Source organism: Wasmannia auropunctata, unplaced genomic scaffold, assembly GCF_000956235.1.
Source record: "Wasmannia auropunctata unplaced genomic scaffold, wasmannia.A_1.0 LD335244.1, whole genome shotgun sequence".
Taxonomy (NCBI): domain Eukaryota; kingdom Metazoa; phylum Arthropoda; class Insecta; order Hymenoptera; family Formicidae; genus Wasmannia; species Wasmannia auropunctata.
In genome coordinates, this window is record NW_012027646.1 from 439,496 (window position 1) to 452,797 (window position 13,302).

The window sequence follows — 13,302 nt, forward strand, 5'->3', positions numbered from 1 at the left end:
CCTCTCTCTCTCTCTCTCTCTCTCTCTCTCTCTCTCTCCGGTTGTGAACCTCGGCACGTTTGTTGCCTTCGCGCAGACCTTTGACCCGGATCATCTAACTTCACTCGATAAGAGACGATCGATAAAATTACAAGTTTATTCCCTGAAGCTACGTACTAGAGCAACTAATGTCATTCAACTTGCCCTTTTTACGAATAACGAAATAAAGTGAGTGTGTATAGTTTTTGAATAATGTAATTTAGTTTTTAACTACTGCTTTTTAAACACTAATATATAATATTTCCTTTTTAATAAAAATCTATTGTGCTATGTAAATTTGATTACAATCTGAATATATGTCACAAATATATAAAAAGAAGGAGCGTTTCCCTTTTCGCTAACTCTCCCGAGGGTGGACTTCTGTCCCGAATTCCTGGGGGAATATATTCTTTGCACCGTGATGTACAAGTTCCCGGGGACGTCGTGTATCATGTCGCGAAACATCGCGTCAAAGAAAGGGCAGGAAATAGCGGACGGGCGGCCTCGGACGCGAGCTCTCGTGTCGTTTATCGATACGTTGCTCTTGACGAAATATCGGCGCGATGTAGCGGAGAGAAGTTTCTGAAAAGCACTTCGGCCCCGGCGAGGGAAAGTTTCGACCAACCATCTACGAGTGTTCCTTCCGCCGTGAACGACAACGGCCAAAGTTTGCTTATGAATAAATTTCGTCGCATCATCGCGTTTACCCGCCGTTTATTACTTTCCCGCTGTCGCTCGAGTTCCAGGCCTTGCAGCCGCGTCCGCGAAAACGTGCTTCTCACGAGGATTTTATATAAAAAAAAGAGAGAGAGAGACGTCCCTTTTCTTTGTGATGTACTTTAACCTTTAATTAAATCTCGATTTAATTAAGAAAAAATGTGAAATTCTTGAATATTATGTCCTTTTACGTCCTACTTCGTCTTCTAACGTCCCTTTATAAATTATCATTATATTGCGCCTCCTGTTTCTGTACTGATATTAATTTACCATTGATTACTATTAATTATCGTAACTTCTTGAAATTAATTACAGCAATTGCAATAGTCATTTATCTACATACACCCACACACATATAGTTCCTGAAATTCTATTTACTTGGTTATTAATTAATTTCCAACTAAAAATTTTAAAAATTCAGAGAGTACCGTGCTTTCTGCACTTTGTTAATTATCATTTTTATTAAATTATGTGTATAGTTCTTTTACTGTGCTAATTATCGCAATCTGTAATAATTGAATGCGTATATTAATTTCCATAGTTCTCGAGGCTCTGTTTGCGTTTGTATCTCGCCTAATTGACGTCGGAAAAACGAACCGGTGTACATCCGTTGCACAAACGCCATGTGTAATTCCCGGTAAAAGTACACGCGCTAGTGTACGTGCAAAATCCACGAGCGTGTAAAGCCCCTAACTATCCTAACTACGTGAAGTTAATTCGAACGCGCGAGTTTCAAAGCGGCTAATTTGTCACATCGGCTATTTCCCTTGACGAGCGACGCTTCTAAAAGCCGCCGAAAAGAAAGCTTTTGTAACACTTTCTATTCATGCCGGGCGGCATTAATGATGCCTACCTGAAAAGGACGCGACGCAGCGTCGCGACGTCGAAGAATCGCGTCATACATGATGCACCGTGAATTAAATACTTCTACTCGGTCACGAAAATTGCGTATAAAAAAAATAACTTTTTGAATTTGTTGAATTCACGCTGTGGATAATTCTGCTTGAAATTAGTAGAATTACAGTATACATAAATATGTAATAAAGAATTTTAGATGTGACAGCAGCAGTAAGATTTTTGAATAATATTTTTAAGTTCATATTGTGAAGCGATAAATTGAACATTCTTAATCTAGCCTTCAATGTTCAGTAGCGATGAACAAATAAACAAAATTTGTATACGTTAAAAATTGTAGCTTCTTAACACAGACAATGGTTTCTGCGGTTTGGTTAAAAAATTGAGAAAGGGGGGCAGGGGGGGGGGTAGGCGAGAAAACGATTACTTATACTCTGCAGAATTTCTCATTACACCATCTTGCCAGACGGCTTGACAGCGAAGAGAAACGAATTCTAGATTTCCCCTGTGTCATTGGATTAAACGTCACGGTCGCCGGAAATGGATAGCGTCATTTCCTATTCGACCATGAATTATAAGCAAATACATTCTCGTCATTTGCTGTAACTGCACTTGTACAGATGTGTAGGTGAACAAATACAGCTATAATAACTGTAAGCTATACTCACTCTGTGAGCGATAATACAGTATAATACAATATATTTCAACAAATTGGAAGTTTGTATATTCCACAAAATATATATTCTTGCAAAATTCTTTTATTAATGTAACTTTTTAGTTGAAGTTTATATAGGAAATGTTATTTTAAAATTTTATTACTTTATATATTGCATTAGTTTCGCTCAGGGAAATGTTTCGCTATACCAATTAGAATTCTAAATATTACACTTAAATTACATTTCTATTTTTTGTATCTGGTAAAAAATTGTCTGTCATACATAGCAATTTATAGCAGCAATATTCCAAGAACATATATAAGAAAATATACATCTCATAACCAAATATGATTGCAGTCTGGATTGGAGTCTGAACTGATTAAACGGTATAAAGGAACTTTCTTGCTAAATTTTACAAATAGTTCAGATATAAATTCTGTCTCTATTATCTATATTGATTAAATACAAAACATATGTGGTATCGCAGTGCTTACTAATCACTTATTCGTTTTAGCTAATTTTTCATACCTAAATAATTCTCGCTATAATTGCAAGATTACTTTTTTCAGTGTTTGTAAAATAACTAAAGAAAATTTCTGGAGACTTAAATATTTGTATTTCCAGAAAAATAGTTGTAATTATTTGAGTCACATATTTACAATATGTATTGGTTATGAAATGGAAATATGTGCATATGTGAAATCATTATCAATCGGTAAAACAAAGTCAGTGTCTGAAGAGAATTTTCGCGCCGGTATGCCGTACTTAATCGTCAATTAGCGCTAATTAATGTGACGTTTAGGGTACCCCAGTATATCGGTTTACAGCAATTTAGCGGCGTCACGCTAATGGATCTGACCCCATGAAGCGTTTATCGAATCCGAAGCCTCATCTCATGTTACTCAAATGTTTGCCTTCTTACTCACGTTGCGCTGATCAAAGCCTCTCTTATAAAGCCGAAATCTCGTCTGCTGACGCACTCATTTCGCACAAGGGACAATATGGGGAACTCACCTGAAACAATAATTGATTATTAATTGTAAATATTTGATACAATTAAATCAAGAGAACATTAAAATACCCCGAAAGAAGTTAAATGATTTTTTAGACAATTTACAGAAGAAACTTATTTTTAATTTTATATAGAGTGTTACAAATCATTTGCATTTTTCTAAAATAAAAGTTTTCTTTTTTCTATTTTTAATATTTTTTACAATTTAAAAGATTGATTTTGTAGATCTCTTGCTCACATATCATGTGTCATCTATCAGATCCTACAATAGATTATTTGCGCTTTTGCTCGAGTTCTCGACTTCACCTGTGTGTTCCCTGCATCCCGAAAATTTATCTTCGATTTTTTAAATATATCCGAAATTTAAAAATGGATTTCAATATGTCTTTGTAGCTTCTGATTACGGGATCTGCAGATCCTTAAATTCTGCGTGTTTCACGAGGGTCGGGTCACATGCTGTGACTCGTTCTCGTAACGGAGAACTTTAAATGACGTTTCAAACGGAGCTCACTCGTGAAAGTCTCGTCTTAAGATAAGAGAACCCGAGCTTGAGTTGTGTAATTTGGTAATTCGAGGATCAGAGAGAAATATATTTTCCTCTTCTCCGCTTTTCTCTTCCCCTGCCATTTGCACTTTTCCGTATTTTATCCAGTGACGTAAAAGATATTTGACTATCTGTCGTATCTGTAAATTGGTTAAATTGTACTTGTCAAAAAGAGCATCAACTCAAGTAATCTAGTGTCTTTTCGAGATGAAAGATACTTAAATAAATTCTCCGTCTTTGTGTACAACGCTTTATATGCAAATTTTGTACAAATGTAACTCGTATTTTATATCATTTACATATAAATTTTCGTACTTGCATGAGATACTGTGAAATATTATTCTAAATGTATGCTTTCCATAAACAATTCAAGTGTACTCGAAATAAATGTTCGTAATTAGCCAGAAAAATAATATTCACACATTTTACACGAAATACATTTTACGCGGGCTGAAAGTCAGAAATAATTTATGCGAGTTAAAATGTGTAACGCGATATATCGGACGCCCTTCGCGATCACTATGATCACTATGATACCCAGCACGCGTAACCCGATTATCATGGACGAATTATTGTCCAGCGAACAATTTGGAGTCGACGATGCCGCATTAATGTTGCTAATTAACTCATTTTCGTTATTGTTGCACCAATCTGCGGTATAATCGCGCCGCATCGCTTTGTATACACCAAATTGGTACATTATTGCACAAGCAATTCGTTGTAATTGACCCTGCCAATTTTTCTGCTCTTTGATAAATCTCATATAGAAATACGGACCTATAATGAATTAGGTACTAAGGATGCGTTCCATTTATGCGCTCGTAACGCTCGTGGAATCATTTCGCCTTTGTTGTTTATTAAATGTTAAACAAGGACAAATAATGTTTGCAAGTGTTGCGAGCGTTAAGTGGAACGTATAGCCTGAGTTGCCACTTCTAGATTATATACAAATGTGCTTAGATTATAAAAATAACTTGAAAATAACCGAATTTTTAAAAATATATCTTTTAAAAGGATTTGGATTAAATAGAATTTCAAGTTAATGTAAAGACAAAAAATGTCTGTCAAAAAATTAATTTATTATATCAAATAAAGTAGTACGAGTAAAAAAATATAAATTCCACTTCAATTAAATTTAATTTTTGTTAGGAGAGAGTTAAATTAAATCAATATGTACTTTTTTTTGAAATTGTATATTAATTTAATTCAATTCTTTTTAATTAATTCAATTTCTTCTTAATATAAGTTAGATTTAATTAAATTGAAATTTATATTTTTTTCACTCGTGCGCCATTTTTCGTAAATCTATGATATTCAATAAACGGATCTAAAATACAGAAGAGATTACACGTAGGAATGAAGTTTCGGCCTCCCTCTGTAAATTCCCAGCATCGCAATGCCGGCCGTTGCTGCTTAGGCTTAGAAGAGATTTCGGTTAACCGAGCAAGGATTATCAGGATGCCGTGTTACGGGGTCCAGGCTGACTAGCGAGGGATAACGAGGGGCCGATCAAATTCCGGGTGACGTGTTAAGCCCCGGCTTAAGGCCCTGCAAGCCTTAAGAAGCGCGGATCGAAGCGCTACGCTACATATCCACTCCGTGACCCGAAGATATAGATAAACCGCTTCGGAACGCATTAATGCACATCGTGACGAGATTAGAATAATCGAGACAATGCAAAAATGTCGTGAGCTGCAAGCTTGTTGTTAATTTTACATTTTAAGCTTAATACATCGAACGTTACACGTACCTTAACTGATTGTGAGTTCAGGTTGATTCGACATTTTTCAGTCGAGCGATAAAAATAGAGGATTGCCCCGGGGCGGACAAATACAAGGACCTTCAGCTTCGCAGGTTCCTACAGTAGGTTTCGAGGGCAACAAAGTCTCTCTCTCTCTCTCTCTTTCTCTCTCTCTGTTCTCGTCGCAGCCCATCGTTAGAGGACTTGTTCTACAAGAGTGGGCACAATCTAGCAACGGAAGGGTGGAGAAGGTGAAGATGGCGAGTCGGGAATCAGGGTTGGTATCCAAGCACGGGGGAGGGAGGGGGGAAGTAGCGGACGCATTTCTTGGAAGTAAACTTAATTACTGGGTGGTACTCGCTGCTCTGACATTTGGCAACGAGCCTCTAAATCTCGAAGAGGAACGACGACGCCGTTCCAAATTGCACTTTCGCGGAGGCAATCGCGCGTCCTTCGCCAAGCACGACTTCCTTCCGCGCGACGACGCTTACCTAGCGATCCCGCGCATAAATCCCGTAATCCGTAGATCCCAGAATTGAGAATTGTGTTGCCGCAACTGTAGGATAAAAAAAGCTAGGATTTTATTAAACAAAGCTCGCTGATGTACTTGCTTCCATTGGTGGAAATACTGAATACTTGTGATTCGATAAAAATGACGGCCTTTATACGGAACGGAAGTTGTTAAATTAAATAGAAACAAGACACACGCAACGCATGATTGTTTCATCAATGATTTTATATATATATATATATATATATATATATATATATATATTCGGTCTCCCCAGTTATGAACTTCTCTCATAAATTCATGTTACGATTAAGTAGCAAACCGACACGCGATAGTGAGGTAGCAAAGCGAGAAGAAAGTTTCTGAAGCTTTGGCAGAGGATCATTCGAAATGAGCGGTCGGCAATGTGTGTGGGGGAGAACAAAACTCGAGAGAAACGGTATTTCTCATGGGAGAAAGGATCATTAATACCTCATAAAAAACGCACCCCGTTATTACGGTAATGGCAAACATTAATAGTCCGTGGCGAGTGCAGTTTTAATGACATCACACGCCGGAGACAATTGTAAAACGTAGGGATGGGTTGCAGTGGGATCGTAAACGTCGCGCCTTAAAACGTGAAATATCGACCCTTGCTACCCGCATCCGCCATTTGCATTGACGCCTTTATTCTTTCGTTAACGATTTATTCCGCTGCACCTCGAAAATTTTCCTGTCATTACCCAACTCTTCGGGATGAGAGGTAATCGTCTCCTTTCACGCGGACACTTCTTTGTATCCGAGCAATTAAGAGAATGCAGAATTCAAAGGTATAATATAGAATTATTTAACTCGAAATTATTATTTCACAAATATATACCGATGAATGTATATAGCTGCATGTTTGTTTAAATAATTTGAAATGCTGGAAACAGCGTTACTCTTATCAATCCTTAACAATGCTATTTGTTCCTCTAGTATTTTAATCAGACCACGTTGTGTACATGTTTATGCATTAAACATATGCAGGCGGAAACAAGAAGACAAATTTAAAAATCTACGTGCGCTTCATAAATTTGTAACGTCATCGCGGCGTGCTTTTGTAACATTGGATGATACACCGGCGGAGCCGGTTGCATTAATTATGCTTTATTCTCATTAACCCCGGAAAGGTGGTATCTCATTGCGTATGTACGCTCGTAACGACGTATAATTAACGAGCACTCGCTTTAGTGGCTTCGGGATCATCGGCGGGAGATTACTCTTTTACGTGTAGCACCTCAATACATCTAATAAGGCACTCGCTTTCAAAGATTTAATGCCAACAAGATTGGACCATAGTAATCAGATGAAGCTATAATGCTTCAATTTTAAGTATCCTTTTACCGCGCGCCGCGCTTCTCCTCCTATAAGCGTGCAACCTTATACAATTTTTATGATGACACGGAGCGGATAAATTTGTTCCAATCTAATAAAATGTAAGTTTCTGAAATTCTATGAAGCTTGATAATGTACAACTTATATAATAAATATAATATAGATGAATTAGCTGTTAACTAAGAAAAAATAGAAAATGAAAAAATTAATAAATGAATAACAAACATATAAACAAACATAAAATTTTTGAGAATGAGAGGACTATCGTTCTTTTTATTAAATTTGTTTAAATATTTAGGTTTTTTAGTTTTTAAAAGAATACTAGAATAGGAAAAAATGCGGTATAAGGAAAGAGGAATAGCACTTGTTAAGAATAGGCCAAGATATTTGACGGCATATTGCCCCGTCAGCCTAACTAAAATGGATAGCATCTAATCTTATGAAACAACAAGATAGTAGCAGGAAATAATGGCGTCGTAACAAAGCAAAATGGATACAGGCAAGCGAGGGGAATAATCGTTTGCTAGATTAATCGAGGTTTGCTTTATATCCTTGAACTTTTCGTTTCTTCCGAATCCCTGAATTTTTCATCCATTAAGCTCCAAAATCCTTTGTCTTTCAGACCTTAAAACGCTTAAGCTCTTAAAACTCTTAGTCTCTCAAATATTTTGCTTTCAAACTTTTAACATGTCTCAAATTTCTTTATTTCCAAAATTGAAAGCTCTCTTTCTGTTTTGCGAGAAACGCGTTTGACACAAGAAATGTTTGGATCCTTCAATTTTTGGGGGCGACATTTAATATTTTTAAGTGAAAATAACAATAATAGCAGACGAGAACGATAAAGTAGAGCATAAAGTTTGGCGACTTAGTTTAAGATAACATTCGAGAATTCTCAAACGTCCGTGTTGTCACCTCGAGAAGTTCCAGTTTCTTGTATCCTTGGGGGATCTGTCGAATCCTTGGGCCCCGGTTGGCTAGCTAGTGACTGGCCGACTTTTGTCCTCGTTACTGTCAATCCTGTAGCGCGGCAGACACTCGATAATTATGTCTTAATTAAGATGTTTGACCTCGTTACCGCGGCGAATGCTTTCGCCTCTAGTCGACGGCCATCTTCCGCTCTGCTGCGCTTCCAGAAACGTTTATACCTCGCTCACTTGCGGTAAATACCTTCAACGGCAATGAACTTTACGAAACCTTGCTAGATGTAGAAGGCGGTTTCATTATCTGTCGCAGTCGACTACCGAGCTTATAGTATCTAGTTATTTTACCTCCGGGTCTACTTCCGATTATCTCTGGCGCCAAGTAGTATTCTTAATCCTGCAGGTAGAAGACACCTGTTCTGCCTGCAGTACAGCCGTGAGAATGGCTCCCGTTATTTTGTATCTTAACAAAGGAAGAAATTGGATTGGAATTGGATTTCATTAAAATTCCGAGAATTGCCAATTAGAGTCATCTTGATGTTAGCATAAAAATAATTAAAATAATAAAAAGTGAAGAATACGATTACATCAGTTTTGCAAATAGATTTGAAATAGTATTGAATTAAAAAAAATTGAAAATTTTAGGTTTCAAGAAAAGAAATATGTAACATCTTGATACATTTTATATTTATTTAATTTTGTGTTATTTTTATCATTTAGTGTTTCATCAATTATGGAAGGTTCAACAAAAGTTCGATTTTGTTAAAATTTCACAGGCTTGATCTTTAGAAAAAGGGGAGGTGGGGGAGAGGGAACTGGACAGAATCACCTTGTATGCGATGAAGGACCATCCGGTGGTTGGCAAACGCGGATTCTGTTTGAAGTGCGGTCGACGGGTACGAGGTTGACTTTTCAACTTAAATTAAGTTCGCCTGCAGTTGCACAGAGGGAGAGAAAAGGGAGAGGGTGGAAGGGTGACGAGAAGAGAAGCAAATTTTATACAAATTAGACGGCCGCGCGGAACCTTCGCGTCACCTTTCTCCCCCTCCACCGAGATTGCCCTCATTTGGCTTTCGAGGCCGCCGCCGCCGCCTGGCTAAGATTTCGCCAGGATACTTTGCAAATTAAGTCCTTACTGAAGTGAACATCAGCCACGCTCAACTACGCTCGGAGAGGAGAGACGTCTTCTCTTCCAGCTCTTCGCGCGTAATCAACTATATGCCGTGCTTAATGAGAACAAGCGCAACAACCGCAATTTATATGCGAGTTTTTCCAGAATTTTCGTGCCCTCCTTTTGTACCTTTCGGACCTTTCTATTTTTAATAAAAGTTTCTTACAAAATATAATTTTCTCTATGCTGCCGCAACATTATTTTCCGAATTATCTTTTATCACATTAGGTTGTTATTATATATTATATTATAATGCAAGTATTGTTTATGTTATTATATTATATTTAAACATTTTTACATAGTATATCTTTACATAGTATACGTATAGAGCGCCATTACTGCATTACTGCATTAATGACACAATTCTTCGGTTAATTCGACATATTCTCGTGAATATTCTCGGTATGACGAATATACATACGTGATGTGTAGTGGCCGCATTTTCAGAAGAAATGTGTCATGCACGACATACAAATTATCGCATAAAATTGTCTTCAAAACATCAAAAATAACCAGATTAATTATTATAATGTCGTATAATCTGCAAATTTTCATGTTCCTCATTATTAATTTTCGAATCTCATTGATTATTTGATTTTCTTGAGCTTGAGAATTGCTCTCTTTCGCAGCCCGAGTCATTAAAATAAAAAATTTCGAACCTTCCCGAAGGCACGTTTTGACGTTTGACTCCTAGGCTTCCTAACTCGACGATCGGATTAACTCGAGATTTTCTGCCTCCACTTCCGTAATGCGGCGTTTTCTCACGAGATATGAAATTATCGAAGTTGGAAAGTAAAGCCGGAAGATACGCTCCTCCGTCGTGGAAACTTCCGCTGCTCGAAACGTCGTTTAAACTTTCCGATTGCCGTTTACAAGCAGCCAGTCTTTCCGTTCCACGTATAAGGTGTTGCGTGCTATAAAATTTTTTCTCTATTCGCCATTAATTAATGCAAGTCGGACATAATTGTTAGGAAAAGGATCGATCGAATGCGTTCGAATAATGTGCTTGCAGACTCCAGAAAGAGTCTATAAATACAACGTGTTACGGGTGATAGAATTTATGAGTCAAAAAGCGTTATTAAAATGTTTGAATTTAAATATCCTGGAATTTAATGATTCAAATATACACTTGACAAGATTTCACCATCATTTCTAACACAGCACTTTTTCCACAGCACTATGCAACATTGGCTACGCAATGCATATAGATGCAGTATGCAAGTCGAAAGCGCGAGCGTCCTTGGAGAACATGAAAGGATTTGAAAGCCATTCGCGTAGTAGCGACGTCGTGCCTTTCTTTATTCAAAAGGATTAAGCTCCGTCGAAAGCGTCGTACGTAATGCTTTCTGCAAAAGCGCAACAGTACGTTATTTTTCCCCTGTTTTTTCTTTCTTGCCTCGCTATTTTCTGCGCTGATGGTTGCTTCCGAATGTAATAAATTCAAAAATCCATGATCCAACGGATTCAATGATCTGTAAATTTCGAGCTTTGATCGTTCAAAGATTTTTGGTAGGTAAGAATCAATTCTGAGAACTGACTGGGGAAATCAGTGGTCGCAGGATATCAAAGGATCTATGCGGATTTGTGAATGATAATATTGACGTGGCAAGCATGTGAAGCAAAGGATTAAAGGATCTAAGGATCTGTGAATATAAAAGGATTGAGGTCGCGTAGAATCACTTCTGCGAGATAAAGTACGTGATTCTAAGATTTTCCACGATTTATAAAGCAGAAAAATACAGAATTACAAATTCTCAGGAGCAGATATTTTAAAGTAGATATAATTATAACACTAAATTCCCACATAAATAACGTAATTAACAATAAGATAAAATGAGAAAATAGATAAAATATTCAAAAAATAGAAATATATGAAAATATAATAAAAAATTAATTATATAAAAATGTAAATATAAAATATTTTGCTAAAATAAAGCAAAATGTCTATGTTCACACCGAATATCTCTAATATCTCTTTTATTTCTGCTCGTGAAATTTTACTTCGTATCACTGAATTATGGAGTGCATTTCCACATATTATGCGAATGGGACAACAGGGGCTCGAAATTCCCTCTGTGAAGATTTGCTGGAACAGCTAATTCCTCTAAATCGGCTTTAGATTCTTCACGCTGTAAATCGGCCTCTTCGAAATGACATCGATATTAACCCCTCCCGTTATAAATATCGAACCTCGACCGATATCTACATTCAGGTCGACCGTGTCTCGATATGCGACATTCTGCAGCTGTCGCGCTATAATCGTTCGAAGCGTGAAATTATCGCAGAATCGATATCGGAGCTGGATACGTTTTTGCTCGAGCACGGAGAGATATTTGGCGAGCAAGAAAATATCGCGAGTGATATGCTGTTCGATCCCCGATTCACTATCGGCAGACGTTATTTGGAATAACCCATAATAATCCATCAGTTTTATATAATTGTCATTGCAATTACGAGATTTATATTTATTATTACGGACAACTTACAATTTCACTTTTATTTAATTTAATTGTGGTTAATTGTAAATTTATAACTTTAACCAAATTAATTTTCATAAAACATTTTAACCTTACAATTAGTATCAAATTAAATTACAATTTATTGAATTTTAAATTAAAAATTATAATTTCAGTGTCATTTATATTAATTTTGATGATTTTAATGTCGTTTAAATTGATTTTGATTACATCTCAAAATTTATTTAAATTTTCATCAGTGCCAATGACAGTGAAAAATGATCCGCATTTTGCAGCGTCGTTGATTCATTGCATTGTAGGATCAATATAAAATTCTCGACTTTTCCTATATATACCTGAAATCAAGACTGCGTTAATGAAGAAAGGATGGGTACTTTGTAGTGCATAATTGAGAAAAATCGGCACTCGTTAACGAGACGAAATCTCGTCTCGTCGGCCGAAAAGCGTAATGGAGCTCGGTAAGGGTTAGAGGAAATGCGAACGGACTCGGGATCACATATCGATTCCAGATCTCTAAGTAACGAAAGCATTCAAAATGAAAAGACAAAAAGGATATGTAAAAAGTTTTTGGGATGACAAAGAACAGTGTGGAATAAGAGCGTGAAATTTCCATTTCAATTATTTTGGGCCGATATACACTGCCAGTACTAAGAATCCATAGCTCACGTTATGTATACAAGTAGGGTAGATCTCGGAATACGACTTTAATAATTAAATAAAAATATGTACATCTATTTCAATATTTTATGTTTTTACTAAATTTCTAAATTTAAATATGCAAAAATTTTGAATTTTAAGTTGATGAATCTATTTTGGTAATTAAAATGATAGGAAGTTTTAATTTTAGTAGATTTTGCACTTTGAAATTGTAGATAATCCAGGAGATAATCTTTAATTAGTAATTCCCAACTTTGTTTATTTATCCCTTATATCAGCCTTGGTTTCTTATTTATTAATAAAGTTTTCCTCGAGTTAACCATAACAAAATCTTCTTTTGATAATTTATTATCAAATTTTTGCTCCTTTATTAAGGAAATTTAAAAGTATATGCTTTTAACAATATATTAGCTCGAATATTGATGAGTTTTCTGAATTATCTTTTTATAATCCGAAAAGAGGCGTGCTTTTAGGTAACATATGTAGCATTTTCATTAAATTTAATTTCGCTAATAGATTCGCGTTCAGCTGTTTCCGACGACGTAAAAATTTATTTTGTTTCGGAGAGAGATAAATACCATACATAAATTTGTCTTCTCAAAGCAATCGATTACGTCTCTCCTCGGAAAGCATCCAGCCTCGCACCGGGCGAATCGAGACGCGAAAA

The 13,302-nt window shown here is 36.4% G+C and overlaps 1 protein-coding gene and 3 long non-coding RNA genes across 7 annotated transcripts in view; 1 reads left to right on the forward strand and 3 right to left on the reverse strand.

The window, feature by feature from the left end:
- LOC105457394 (neuroligin-4, X-linked) overlaps nt 1–13,302 on the reverse strand; it is a 129,165-nt gene that overhangs the window by 61,802 nt on the left and 54,061 nt on the right. The window lies entirely within an intron of this gene.
- Nucleotides 138–895, forward strand: LOC105457392. Its single transcript, XR_975387.1, has 2 exons — nt 138–207; nt 357–895. It is a non-coding gene; the product is annotated as an uncharacterized LOC105457392 (long non-coding RNA).
- LOC105457391 lies at nt 2,840–3,960 on the reverse strand. Its single transcript, XR_975386.1, has 2 exons — nt 3,497–3,960; nt 2,840–3,260 (listed from the first exon to the last, which is right to left on the reverse strand). It is a non-coding gene; the product is annotated as an uncharacterized LOC105457391 (long non-coding RNA).
- LOC105457389 lies at nt 9,766–11,669 on the reverse strand. 4 transcript variants are annotated; one of them, XR_975383.1, is made up of 4 exons: nt 11,503–11,669; nt 11,040–11,144; nt 10,161–10,973; nt 9,766–10,042 (listed from the first exon to the last, which is right to left on the reverse strand). It is a non-coding gene; the product is annotated as an uncharacterized LOC105457389 (long non-coding RNA). The 4 variants fall into 4 exon arrangements; XR_975384.1 differs by lacking the exon at nt 11,040–11,144; XR_975382.1 differs by having other exon boundaries at nt 10,161–11,144.